This window comes from Cavia porcellus, unplaced genomic scaffold, assembly GCF_034190915.1.
Source record: "Cavia porcellus strain 051 isolate PalLab524CR breed Dunkin Hartley unplaced genomic scaffold, mCavPor4.1 scaffold_5, whole genome shotgun sequence".
Taxonomy (NCBI): Eukaryota; Metazoa; Chordata; class Mammalia; order Rodentia; family Caviidae; genus Cavia; species Cavia porcellus.
Window position 1 is genome coordinate 79217099 of NW_026947488.1, and position 13145 is coordinate 79230243.

Consider the following 13145-nt stretch of genomic DNA (forward strand, 5'->3'; position numbering starts at 1 on the left):
TTCAACTTTTATTTATAGATTAAATTATGGTGAGAAGATATGAATTATCTCCATTTCAGGATGCTGGCAAGGCATGTAGAGAAGACCTAGGGGGAAGGTGCTTTTCACGACCTTTATTGGTAGAAATGACTTGATTTAAAAATGAAGTGTATTAAACAGGCAGTGGTGACACATGGTACAGGGCCCAAATTTTGTAAGTAAGGCTCATAACAAAACATCTGTCATCGCTGGAAATAGGATTCTAATTTTTTTTCTGACAAAAATAAGGATCTTGGGCCAGGGATAGCAAGACAAAATCCTTTTTGTCTGGAATGAATCTAAAAAAGGGCTCCACTAGAGAAGAGATGGAAGATGGAGACTAGTGGCTGAATGATGAATAACTGATTTGGAATGGCAAAAAGGACCTCAATCTGTTTGAAGTTGTAGTGTATGACTCTGTCAGTATACTGAGGTCTGTTGAATCCTAAATTTTAAGTTTACGAATTATGTGATGTGCAGACTTTTGGTTTAATAAAGCTGATTTATTAAAAAAATGTTTAAAGGTACAACTAAGTAAACATATCAGATTACCAGCTGAATATTAGAACCAGTTAGAGTTAGACAGGGATGTAATGTTTACTAGAATTTAAAGGTATGATTTGCAATTGGTAAACCCAGTGGAAACTATTGACTTTATATTTATCAATTAGCTTGACATTTGAAATTATGTAACTTTTTCCAAATTATATCAAATAGCACAAATTATGTTTGGTTAGTGGCAAACGGAAATAGAAACAAAGAATAAGAAAAAAGTCTTATTACTAAAGGATTTCAAGACAGGAAAAATAATTATTTTGCTATATGCACAACTTTTATTGATATACTCATAGTACATTGTCAAATTTCAATAAAACCTTCCACTGTAACACTGAATTTATAATCACATATGCAGTTTGCTTTGTCACTATTCAATAGATAATTTTTTAAATATTAGGAAATATTTTTCTTGATTACAATAATTACAATTATTTTAAAACATAATCTAATGTGTTTTATAACCTATTATAAAGCAACAATCAATATTATAAATTTAGTTCCATTTTCAGGTCAGAAGATGATCTTCTATTATATCATTTCCCCAATGTTCAGACTTTTAGTTACTTTAGAATTGAGTGTGACATGAATAGAATTCCAAGAAGCTTTGAGGTTTGAGAACTAAATTAGGGAATTTTCACCAGAGCAATGTTTTATAAAACTTGGCAAATGTTAAACATAAGCTGTCTGCAAGATGTATTCAGTCTTGAGAAACAGCTTTTGAATATTCAAGTAGTTTTACTTGTCAGGTAAGAACCATATGAAATCTGTTGGTTAAGCAGATAATTTTTCAGTACTCAGCTAACTGCACACAAAATTTTACACAAAGTGTATTTGGAAACTTCTACTATCAATTTGACATACTGCATTACATACACCATTGTCACTGAGTTATCCCAGTGCTATGTATTTTGTCAGTTTTAACTAACAGCATACAAACAAGAATGGCATGACCCCAATGTTAAATGAGATTACTTAAGAGCATACACAGTTTGTCATTTACCTTTTTCAGTATTCTTTACATTTCACAGAAGGCAGCATACAATTAGTGCAAGGAAAGCCACAATATTTCATTACTAATTATTGAACACACTGCTTAAAAAAGACCAGTTCAAATAAATTAATTTTTCCAAGCTATGTACATTCTTATTAACAACAACAAAAAAACTTCAGATAAAATGCTTTTTATTTGTTTCTCCAAAATAGTCAAAATCAAACCCCACCTGTGCCTCTCATTGGCTATTGGACTTTGAACCAATTTAATTATGTACAAAACAAAAGTGTCTGAATAAATGATTATTAGAGTCTGTATTTTTTGGCAAGAGATTTGCTTTCTAGCCACCCTGTGTGAGAAAATTATTCTTTTCTAATTATATTTAAATAATTACACCTAGAAAGCAAGTAATCTCAAAAAGAGAAAAGCATTTCTTACTAAGATCTAATTGACTTTATTCATCAAAAAAACTTTACATCTTTTAATTTATCTTTTGGAAGAAAGCAGAGAATCCTGGGCTTGGTTAAAGTGCATGTGATTAAACAAGCAGCTACAAATAACAGGGGAGATGCAAATTATCTTTTCTTTGTAAATTAACACATGTCGCAGATTTTTCTCTGTAAAGTGAAATTTTATATCACAGATTTTTTTTTTTTGTACCATAGATCAAACTTATGACCTCACACTTGCCAGGAAGGCACTTGTGCAACTGAGTTAAATCCCTAGTCCCTATCAAATTAATCAAATTTGATTAGCATCATGAAATAAAAGGAATAGGAAATAAAACAATTGAATTTTTACCAGTTCTCGAGAAGAAGCATAAGACAGGTTTTTGCCCAAACAAGAGTTTTCTTTCAGATAAATATTCAATGCATCCCACACATATGGCCTTCAAACGCATACAAAACTTGAGAAAAACTCTGCTTTTTTATTTTAAAGGGAGTAAAACAACAGTAAAATGAAACAAAACAATAATAGGACAGGAAATCCACAATTACTACTGTATTACACATTGTTATCCTTTAAATAGTCATCTAGACTGATGGCCACAGGCCTGCAAAGTCAATCAGACAACATAAATGTCAGGGTGCTTCCCTCCTTCAGTTACATCAGGTATTATCATCTCAGCCTGCACTGTGACGGCTGCTTAAGGGTCAGTGGGGAGGGGGAGGCGGAGATAGCCTCTGCTGCTCTCTCTGGCTGACAAGTCTTCTTCCAGCACACAGGGCAGCTGCTTGGCGTCTTTGATGCCTCTCCCCGGGCCAGCAGGGCCCCCTCGCCACACAGAGAGGTTGCATGGCTTCCTGGTGATCCTCCTTATTTACTTAACCTAGTGTTACATAAAACAGAAAGCTTCTGTCAAAAATAGTAATAATATTCTTTCTTTCCTCATCCCAATGTGCTAGCAAATCCTGAAAGCAGAGTATCAAAAACAAAATTATAATACATTTAGTAAACTGATATTATTGGCTTTTCTTTATGATTCTGAAAGTGGACAACAGCTCACTGTGTAAATTAAAGTGAAGGCTCCACTGAAAATGACAGAATTGGCTTTTGTGAGGTGATACAAAACGGGACAAAAAGAAATGGAAGTTGGTTACTGCTAAAGTTAATACTGGCATTTTTTGGTAAGATATAAGGCACAAGGAATTTCCTTATTACTTTGATTCATGTAACCTGAGATATTTCTCATTGGTTGCTGAGTCATTTTAAAAACAAACTTAGGTGTTTTCAAATTCACATGTTTCACTTGGAATGACCTCATGATTTTGAATCATTGTTGTCTGTTTGGGCCTGACATGGAGACTAATCCAAAACAATGACTTCCATAACAGGAGAAATTTAATATGTCTTTTATAATTGAGATATAATAATAACTGCAGGAAATAAAGAATTGGACTTTTGAGGATTTTTTGTGGGGTCCTCAGTTCATAATGTAGTATTTTTAAGTAAAGATGAATTTTATGAAGATATTGTTGGTGACAGTTTTCAATGTACTTTGGCAGATAGATTATGGTTTTCAAATCAGAAGTCTTTCTTAATCCTTAATAAATTGAAAGTTATTAATTTTAGTTCAGAACCTCTGGGTCAGATATAAAAATAAAATAGAGGGTTGCTAAAACCTAGTGGACCCTAAAATAGTATTTGCATTTAAATAGTTCATGTGTACTTTCAGAGAAGTATCATTTGAGATACTTAAGATACAATGACAAAGTAGGTTTTGAACTTTTTGCACCTTTAGCAGTGGACTCACTATCTTAATAGAATAAATGTTAAAACAATAAAAAATAAAAAGATACATTTATTATTTGTCTGTAATAGTTGTGGCTTGTCCTCCCAAAGCTTCAAATCATAGATGGAGCTTTGCAGAGGTGGCTGTTTTTAGAGTGTGTGGTGCTGGGATTGATTCATGGTACGGTGCTAGGATTAGGGGGTGTTTCACCCTGGGTGTGAGTGCTACCTGCTCTTAAAATAGAATGCACAGGACAAAAAGACTGCTGGTACTTTGCTTGTTTCTGCACTTCTTTGCTGCCTGTGCCTACCATGAACTGTTTTTCCTCTACAACTCCCCTCTCCCATGCCATCCCGCATTAGAGTCAGACAACTATGGACTGAAACTTCTACAAACTGAGAGCTGAAATAAACTTTTTCTCTTTTAATTTCAGGTGTCAGGTATTTTGGCTTGCAAGGAGAAAAACACTAAGACAATAATAATAATAATAATAATAATAATAATAAATGTTATCACTATGTGTAACAGTTTGCCTACATTGCTGTGTCATTCTTAGCATTTGAGATATGATTAGTATTTCAGATATGATTGCTCTTCTTGAAATAGAAGTTGTCAAAAGCATACTGAAAGTAAATAGTGAGAATTGCGATTTGATATTTCTCTGATGCAAAGGTCAGTATTCTTTTCCTCTGTGCTATAAATATCTATAGTAACATCCATAAAACCTAGGAAGCCTAATGTCTAGAAGTACAAAGTTTGTTCACCTTATTACCTAATGTTCTTCATGTGAGCTAGCTACTATCTCCTTCATTTTCTTGGCCTGAAAAATGATGACAAATAGTTCTTTCCTATGTTATAGGCATGCACAGTGAATTTCTTTAGCTTACTTTGAAGCCTTTTCTAAGAATTAATGGAAATTTTATTCTATAAATAAGATGGTATTTTGAGGGTTATTTTTCCTTTCATGGAGAGAATCTTTAGTTGCTTACAATTGAAGTTCAAATCCCCTTGCAGTTCAATATGCTATGCTTAGACATATTTCCTGCTGAGTTCAGAATTACTTGGATGGAGAATTTCATCTGAAGATGAGACGTGAATTTGGTACTTTATAAAATTCTATGCAGGCTCAAAAGACACTTATTATCAATCAGTCTTGTCAGTATGTGTGTCTCAGTGCTATTCTTATAGTCTTTCTTGATGTTACCTCTCATTTTTTACTTTACCTGTGTATTAATTGTATATGAAAATTATATCCAGGAGAGTTATTAATAATGTGGCATAATTTTGTTAATTTAGAAATGCCAATATTTAACTAAGTTTAAGCTTTAAAAATTCAATAAGCAAATCTAAGAATTAATAAGAGGAAATGTATTGGCAAACATGGTGATTCTAAACCAGGATATGGCCCATGTAGGCTGTTTTCTACTACAATAACATACTAAGATCTACATACCAATGGACCAGCATACAAAATTCATTTCTTGCTCACACTGCACATTCACTAGGATGGATGGTAGGCACTTTCCACTACTACATTATCAGACAGGAACACAGGCTCATTGAGGATCCAGTATCCTATAGTTGCTCCATCTGGAAACTCAGTAATCTTGTTTATAGTGTGGCAAGGCACAGGGAAACTGGAGAATCTTTCATGAACTTTTTACTGTTTCAGGCCTGAATCACCCTAGGGTGGAACTAATCACAGCTGGCAAGAACTGGGTGAGTCTCTTTCCTTTTTCCCTCTTGCCTGAGTGATTTATCCCCTATGTTGCAGGCATTTCCCCTTTTGAAGCTCTGTGTAGGAGTCCTCCTCCCTTTATTCCTAAGATTTCTGAGAAAAATTAGTTGATCTGGCTAATCAAGATCTTGTTAAGTCCTTCTAGGTGCTTCAGCTAGTTATGACTTGCATCCACCAGTTATTCTGACAACATCCTCCACATGCAGTCCACTCTGAGGATGAACACCCTGTGATGGAACCTGGGACACTAGTCCTCACCAACAGACATTACCGTGAATTTCTTGGTGAGAAGGCCCCTACACCGTGGTCCTCAGCACTCTGACTATTGCCGTCAAAGTCACTGGAAAACCTGCCTGGATTCATCATTCCCACTTCAAGCCGGTGCCAGATTCCAACAGCGATCAACCTACAGATAAGTGGACTGTTGTTCCCTCCAAAGATTCTTTAAAGCTTAAAATTGCCAAATGTATCCAATAATCTTGTTCTTATGTGTTCTTCCTTATGGAGACCCCAAGGAGATACCTCATAACCCACTATTTGGAATTTGGAAAATTACTATTCACTGATGAATTATTGGTAGCCAATGCTACTGTCCATGGGATAATTAAGATAGATTTGTGTGCCCTATTAGATAACATACCAGAAAAAATTAGACAGAAGAGAATGTTATTGGGTCAGTATTTCCTACTGCATGGTTAGTTGCTAATGAAACCAACTGAGCCTTGCAGGGACTTATGTAGTCAAAAGGAATTACAGTCCACTGGCTGGTATCTTTGCCACCAAAAGCAACAGCCAGCCTCTGATCACACTGATTGCACTAGTAGGTGTTCACAGTCCATAGAGACAGAATATTTTTGTAGACATTGGGGTTGTGAATCTATTATCTCCTTGGCAGGGAAACAAAGGGGCTTGTTACCTTTTCCTTACATGGGAGACCCCATCTTCCTGCACCCTCAACTGATGTAATTTTATGACTTTCAGACCCAAAATCCCAACCAATCCTGTTTGGAAAGCAGGATTACATTATGGTTTTAGGTTATGGGTCTCCAGATATGACCTGGAAAGCACCTTTACCTTTCAATTCATTCCTGGGCCTGTTCGGACAGCCCCCACCAGGCTCATAGGCCCTCAGGTTCCCCAGCCACCTCAATCTCTTCCTGTCACTCATCTTCCACCCTCCTCCACTAGATTTCCTGCTCCTGAGACCTTTTTGCCCTCTCCTATTTCTGCACCATCCCTAGACCCCTTCTTGCCTCTGGACATTGCTTACGAGTTTTTCAATCTTAGTGCCCCAAACTTCACTGCTGACTGTTGGCTATGCCTTCCATCTCAACTTCTCTTCTATATGGGCACCCCTGTGACTATTATGGAAAATCAACTTTTAAATTCCTCTGCAGATGACACCACTTGTTGGTGGGGTGCTAGGCCCCTGCTCACACTGGACAATATATAGGGTACTCTACCTCCTACTCCTTGCACACTTCCCCTTATGCTGCACTCTGTAATCTTACCTCTTCAGCCTTGATTCATAATTTTTCTTACCCTGCTAATCAGCACCTTGTTGCTCCCAATGAAACCTGGTTTGCTTGTACTTCTGGTATAACTCTTTGTTCCATGCATCACCTGTTCACCCAGTGCCCTGAGCTTTGCATATTAGTTCATTCCCCAAGTGTATTGGTACTCTGCAGATAATGGTAAGAGTCATTTGTTCCCTAGTTTTGACTTAAAGATTCCTTCCAGTCTGAGTGAAGAGAAATCCTGTACTCTTACCTGTAATACTGGGAATTGGGGTGGCAGGGTCAATAGGATTAGGAGTGTCCAGCCTAATAATTGGAGATCAAAATTATAGACACTTAAATACACTCATTGACCAAGAACTAGCAGTCCTTAGTGACTCTGTCTCCAAATTAGATGATTCTTTAAGTTCACTGGCTGAGACGGTTTTACAAAACCGGCAGGGTCTAGATCTCCTGTTTCTAAAGGAAGGAGCCCTCTGTCTGGCATTAGGAGAAAAGTTTTTGCTTGTATGCCAGTTATTTTGGGGTTATCCGACAAAGAATGGCCAGCCTTAAAAGGTGACTACAGGAATGAGAACAAAACAGACAAGCTAAACAGAATTGGTTTGAACAATGGTTTTCTCTATATCCCTGGTTAAGAACATTAATCACAGCAGCCTCTGGATCTCTGTTAATCTTAATTACTTGTTTAACAATTGGACCTTGCACTATACCCAAATTGGTAAATTATGTCAAAGATCAGGTTCAAACTCTAAAACTCATGAGTTTTAAGTACACAAGTTTATGAACAAATACCTCTGCTTGAAAACTCCATGAGCCCATGATTTAGATCACTGACAAAAATCAGTGGGGAATGTTGTACTAAAATGCTAAAAAACTAAAATGCAAAGTTAAAAAGATAATTATTAGCAAAAATAGTTAAAAAGATAGTTATTAGCAGTATTGTCATTCTGTGCTGTGCTTGTTACCCTAGTAACCATGAAGCAACCATATAGTTATAGATTAACTAACTGTGTCATCATGCTGTTCTGTATCCATTGTCCCCTGAGTCACCAGTTTGCTGTGTCAACCTTTGTTCCTTTTGTAAGAGACAAATGATGCTGTGTCAACCATTGTTCCATTTGTGAGAGACAAATGTTTCTGGAATTGGCAGACCAAGGGCTATGAATTGGCTAACCACCCATTGTGAAATGCCTCTGACCTCAAGCAAAGGGGAACAAAGGCCCACCTTGTTTTCTGTTTCTCATCACTATGTACTTAAGTGGTCAATGTGGTAATCATACATGAACTAGAAAAATCTGTCAAAATTTTAACCCATTTACACAGCTTTGCAAACTCCATCTGCACTGTGTTGCTGGTGCCAGCTTATAAAAGTGTTTCTTTTTAAAAGACGTCTTGCTGCCCTGTTTTTTTTTTTTTTAATAACATCATGGGGCCTTGTTTTTTGGGGACACAACAGAAATAAGCAGAAATTTTCTCTTCCATGACACACTTTGTTCTCAGATTAAAATAACTACCAGTTCTTAATCACAACATTATCATGTTTTTTTCTAGTACTGAAAGGAAATTATCAGTTATTAATTATCCTAGAAAAAACGATGTGACATAGAAGAAAAGATTTAGTCAAATGGTGTGAGGTAGATAACAACAAACTAGATCACCAATACAAATTTACAAAGTATTCTTTTACTTACTTTTACTGAATTGTTCACAAACAGAAATGTTCTGTGAACCACAGTCCACTGTATAGGTGTCAATATATAGACATCAGATGCTTGTAGTAATCTGTGAAATATCAGGATAACAATGAATTAAAGACATTCTTCAATGACAAAAAGTAGTAAAAATATTTAAATTAGTAAATGCAGTATTTGGGGATTTTTTAGAAAAGAAAAACCTTGAAAGTGGTTTTTATAGTAAATGTCAAGATTTATTATAGACCTGTGATAACTTAAAATTATGATTTCTGTGGAAGAACTTATAAGTAGACCATTAGAATAGAATAGAAATATATCTGCACTTTTAAGGCATACTTGATTGGTGACAAAAATAGTAGTGCAGGGTGCCAAGGGATTACCTCAGGGGAATAAACACCTAACTGGCAAGTGTAAGGTCATGAGTTTGATCTCCAGTACAAATATATCACTTCATATAGCAGGAAAGTAGCAAAAAATACATTGAACTATACTACAATTGATCAAATACCCACCTAAGGAAAAATAAACTTGAAGAGTCCTCTCATAGTCTACTAGTAAATATACTACTTATAAACCCATAAGGATTTAAAAGTTAAATATGAAGGGCAGTAAACAATAAAGCTTCCAGAGAATAATCTAACAGACTACTTTTAATGGTATCAAGGTAGAGATAAATTTTTTAGGACAAAAAAGTAAATATATGTGATATCACTTATTTAAAGGTAGAGATAAATTTTTTAGGAGAAAAAGTTGATGAATTTAACTACATCAAAACAACAAAGTTCTTTATATTTGAGATACCTTTAAGAGAGAGATGTTGGTCATCAAATGAAAGAAGACAATAAATATAAGAAAGTAGGTTCACTATATTAAAATCATCAGGAAAACGCAATTTAAAATCACAGTGTTATTTAAGTACCTATCAACTGGAATGGTTAAAAATAAAAAGGCTGACAATACAAAATGCTTGTGTGAATATGGAAGAATGGAAAGTTTCACTCATGACTGACAAGTATAAGCTGGTAGAACTATTAGAAAACTCTCAGACATCATCTACAAATGTAGAAAACACATAAAATGCAAGACATAGAAACTCTTCAGGGAAGTATCCACTCAACCAAAATAAAACACCTGTTCCAGGAAACAAGTGTATGTATTATTCCCCCAAAAAAGAAAAAATTTTACACACTCTTCATTAATAGATATTTAATGTCACTCACATACACATATATGAGAGTATAAAGTACTGATAACAGTCATCTACAGAAATAGTAGATGAACTTTAAAAATATAAACTAAAGAAACATACATAAAATCATAAAATAATCATATATGTGATATCACTTATTTAAAAATTTATAAAAGTCAAAATTAAATTGTGGTGCTTATTGATTCACATGATGTAAAATTATAACTAAGTGCAAAGACATGATTACCACTGAAGTTGGGAATGTGATAGGGGTTTTTTGTTTGTTTTGGGCCGTAAAAGCAGGAAGCAGGAGAAGCTATGAGCCAGGTATTTCTAGCTGCTGCTCAAGTTCTATTTCTTGACCTGTTTGGTAATAAATTATTCAGCACTATATTTATACTTTGTATATTTTCTATTATTGGATAAAAATCTTTAAATTATTTAAAACTCATAATTAATGAAAAAAAAAACTCATGAGTAAGTGTGGTCAACACTTGTATTATATTTAAAAGTTTATATGGAAGCCTGAAAACTTGAGTAACCACTGGTGGCCTGTGTTCCATACCTTCTTTCCTTTTTTAGGGCCTTTGTTTCATCCTCTGTTTTCTAATTATTTTCTCTTGTAGAATAGGTCATTCTCAGAAATCTAAAAAAATATTTCTTTTTATTTAAAAATGAACACAAACCACATACCACGTACCACACACCACACCGAGACCACATATCACATACCACAAACTCTGTGGCATAGGCTAAAAGTTGGTGTCTTTCCACAACTCATGCTGGAAACTAATGCTGAATGTGATAGTATTAGAGGAAAGTTATCTTAGTTACTTTCTCACCACTGAGACCTAAAACCTGACATCTACAATTTAAAGGAGAGGTTTATTTTTGCTCACAATTTGAAAAAATTTCAGTCCATAGTTGACTGGATCCGAGGCAAGGCTGTATGACAGAAAGGCATAGCAGGAAGGAGTCAGCCATACAGATACCCTTCTAGGCCACACCCACAGTGGCCCATCCTTTCCTTTTACTAGATTTCACCTCTAAACATCACACACAGCAAGACACGCATCAGTGGACTAACCAGTATCACACCTCCATGACCCAGTCACCTCCCTAAAGCTCCAACTACGAGGGCATGATGGCCTTTGTGGAACACCTAGATATAAGGAAGACAGAGAGCTTTTGGGTACGTGATTTTAAACCGTGAGAGATTCACTTTCACCTGTGTCAGTGGCCATGTTAAAGAAGTTTAAAGAAGTATCCTTCTCCTTTCTCCATGTGAGGACACATAGAAGTCACCAAGGTGACCCATAATAGACAGCAGGTCTTCTGACACATTGACCTTGGATTATCCAATTTCTTGAACTGTAGGAAATTATCTTTTTGCTTATAACAAATTAGTATTAGTGATAGAATCCTGAAAGACAAGATGTTTTCATTTTTTTTTCAATTCAAAGAAAAATTTTTGAAAATTGTCTACATTTGCTGTCTCTAGTTTTCCTGCCTTATTCTTGAAATATTCTTATTCTTCCTTTCCTTATTCCTTGAACTCATTACAAGAAGGTCTTTAATCTCTATTCCACAACTTTTCTTGTACCTTACACCTAGTACCTAGCACCTCACACAATTTCTTAATCTCTAAACTTTTCTTATTCAACCTATTAACTACATTAGTTAGAGCTGGTTGATCACACTCTCATATTTGAAGCTTCGCTCTACTTGGCATCTCAGATGTCCCTTTTTTTTTGCCCTATTGAGTTTTCAGTGATAAGCCTGGGGCCATTATGTTTGAACATTTGACCAACAAATGTTCTTGTTAATTTAATGCTCAAAATGTTTTGTCACTTTAGAAATTGCAATTTATATTTTGTTCTCTTTCTATATTATATTATTATAACAAATTAAAAACAAGAATTGTTTTAATGGTGCAGTTAAATTGTGCATCATCTTATGACCTGTCCCATTTCCACGTTTGCCACATGCTTCTCACTACCATTAAAGTTTTTGCTTTTATCGCCATTGGAGTTTTCCTGAGGCCAAGGAACATGAGTGCCTTTTAATTGGACTAAGCCACATTTCTTTCAGGGATGCTAAAAAGAAAAAAAATGTGAAAAAAATGTCCATTTTGAGAAATAAACTAGTATTTTCCCAATAAAAACTATATCTATCATATCATACATGTTTGGAACACCTACTTGGTCCTAGGTGGTGTGCTTCCTAAGAAAAGAAAGGCTAAAAAATCCCTGCATTTTAAGTACCTTGTAAGCCTAAGAAAAGAATTTCGTTGTTCAAACATGAGTTAGATGAACACTGATTCATTATAGATTTAACAATCTATAACGTTGGAAAATACTACTCATAATTAGCTAAAACAAAAGAGATTATCAGGTGTTCTACAAATTATTTCTGCTGGATTGGACTTCTTTCTACTGATTAAGCTATTTAAAAACTTTACTGAGGCAGATGTTAACTGATAGATGTTGTCCAAAGAACATGGAAATGAAAATTCTTGTCCAATGGAAAGATAACTCTAGCAGCTTATTTCTCCTTCAGATATTTTCCAGTTCTTCACAGCTCATAGCCTGTATTTCTTATTTTAAGATTCCTTTGTTATAATGCACATATGTAACAGGTATGAACAGAAGGCAGCCCAGACGGGCTCATGAGAATTGTTCAGATTTCAGGAATTCTGAAAGTTGGCTGACTTCATACTGGCAGCTTAGAGTAGCCCTTGATAGGAGTACTCATACTATCAAAATAAGGAGTCACTGTAAGTAAGGGGGTTTTGTTTGTTTGTATGTTTCCTAGAAAGCCAGTTGAATCTGTTTTAATGTTTTATTGATTCTCTAATTAATTGATGGATGACAAGTAAAATGTTAATGTATGATCATGTATGTATGTTAATGTATATCTTTAGAAACAGCCTTGGTTCAAAACCTTATTAAAATTACACTTTAATAGTTGATAACAACTGTCATTCACTACAAGTGATTAGCCACTGGTCAATTATGTGAATCAAGAACTTGTTTTGTAATCATCAGAACACATACAGGGACTATTCAATGAGGATTGCTTTTAAATGACAATCTAAATGGCTACAAGGGATATAGTTCTCAATCAAAGGGAAAGATTATGTAAAATAATATAGTTTCCATATCAATAAATACTCGAAAGTCCTAACTTCACCAACTTGACTTT

At 35.0% G+C, this 13145-nt stretch overlaps 1 long non-coding RNA gene across 1 annotated transcript; it reads right to left on the reverse strand.

The window, feature by feature from the left end:
- Window positions 1-873: 873 nt before the first annotated feature.
- On the reverse strand, window positions 874-10729 carry LOC134475901 (uncharacterized). Its single transcript, XR_010047227.1, has 3 exons — window positions 10507-10729; window positions 8750-8840; window positions 874-2897 (listed from the first exon to the last, which is right to left on the reverse strand). It is a non-coding gene; the product is annotated as an uncharacterized LOC134475901 (long non-coding RNA).
- Window positions 10730-13145: the final 2416 nt, after the last annotated feature.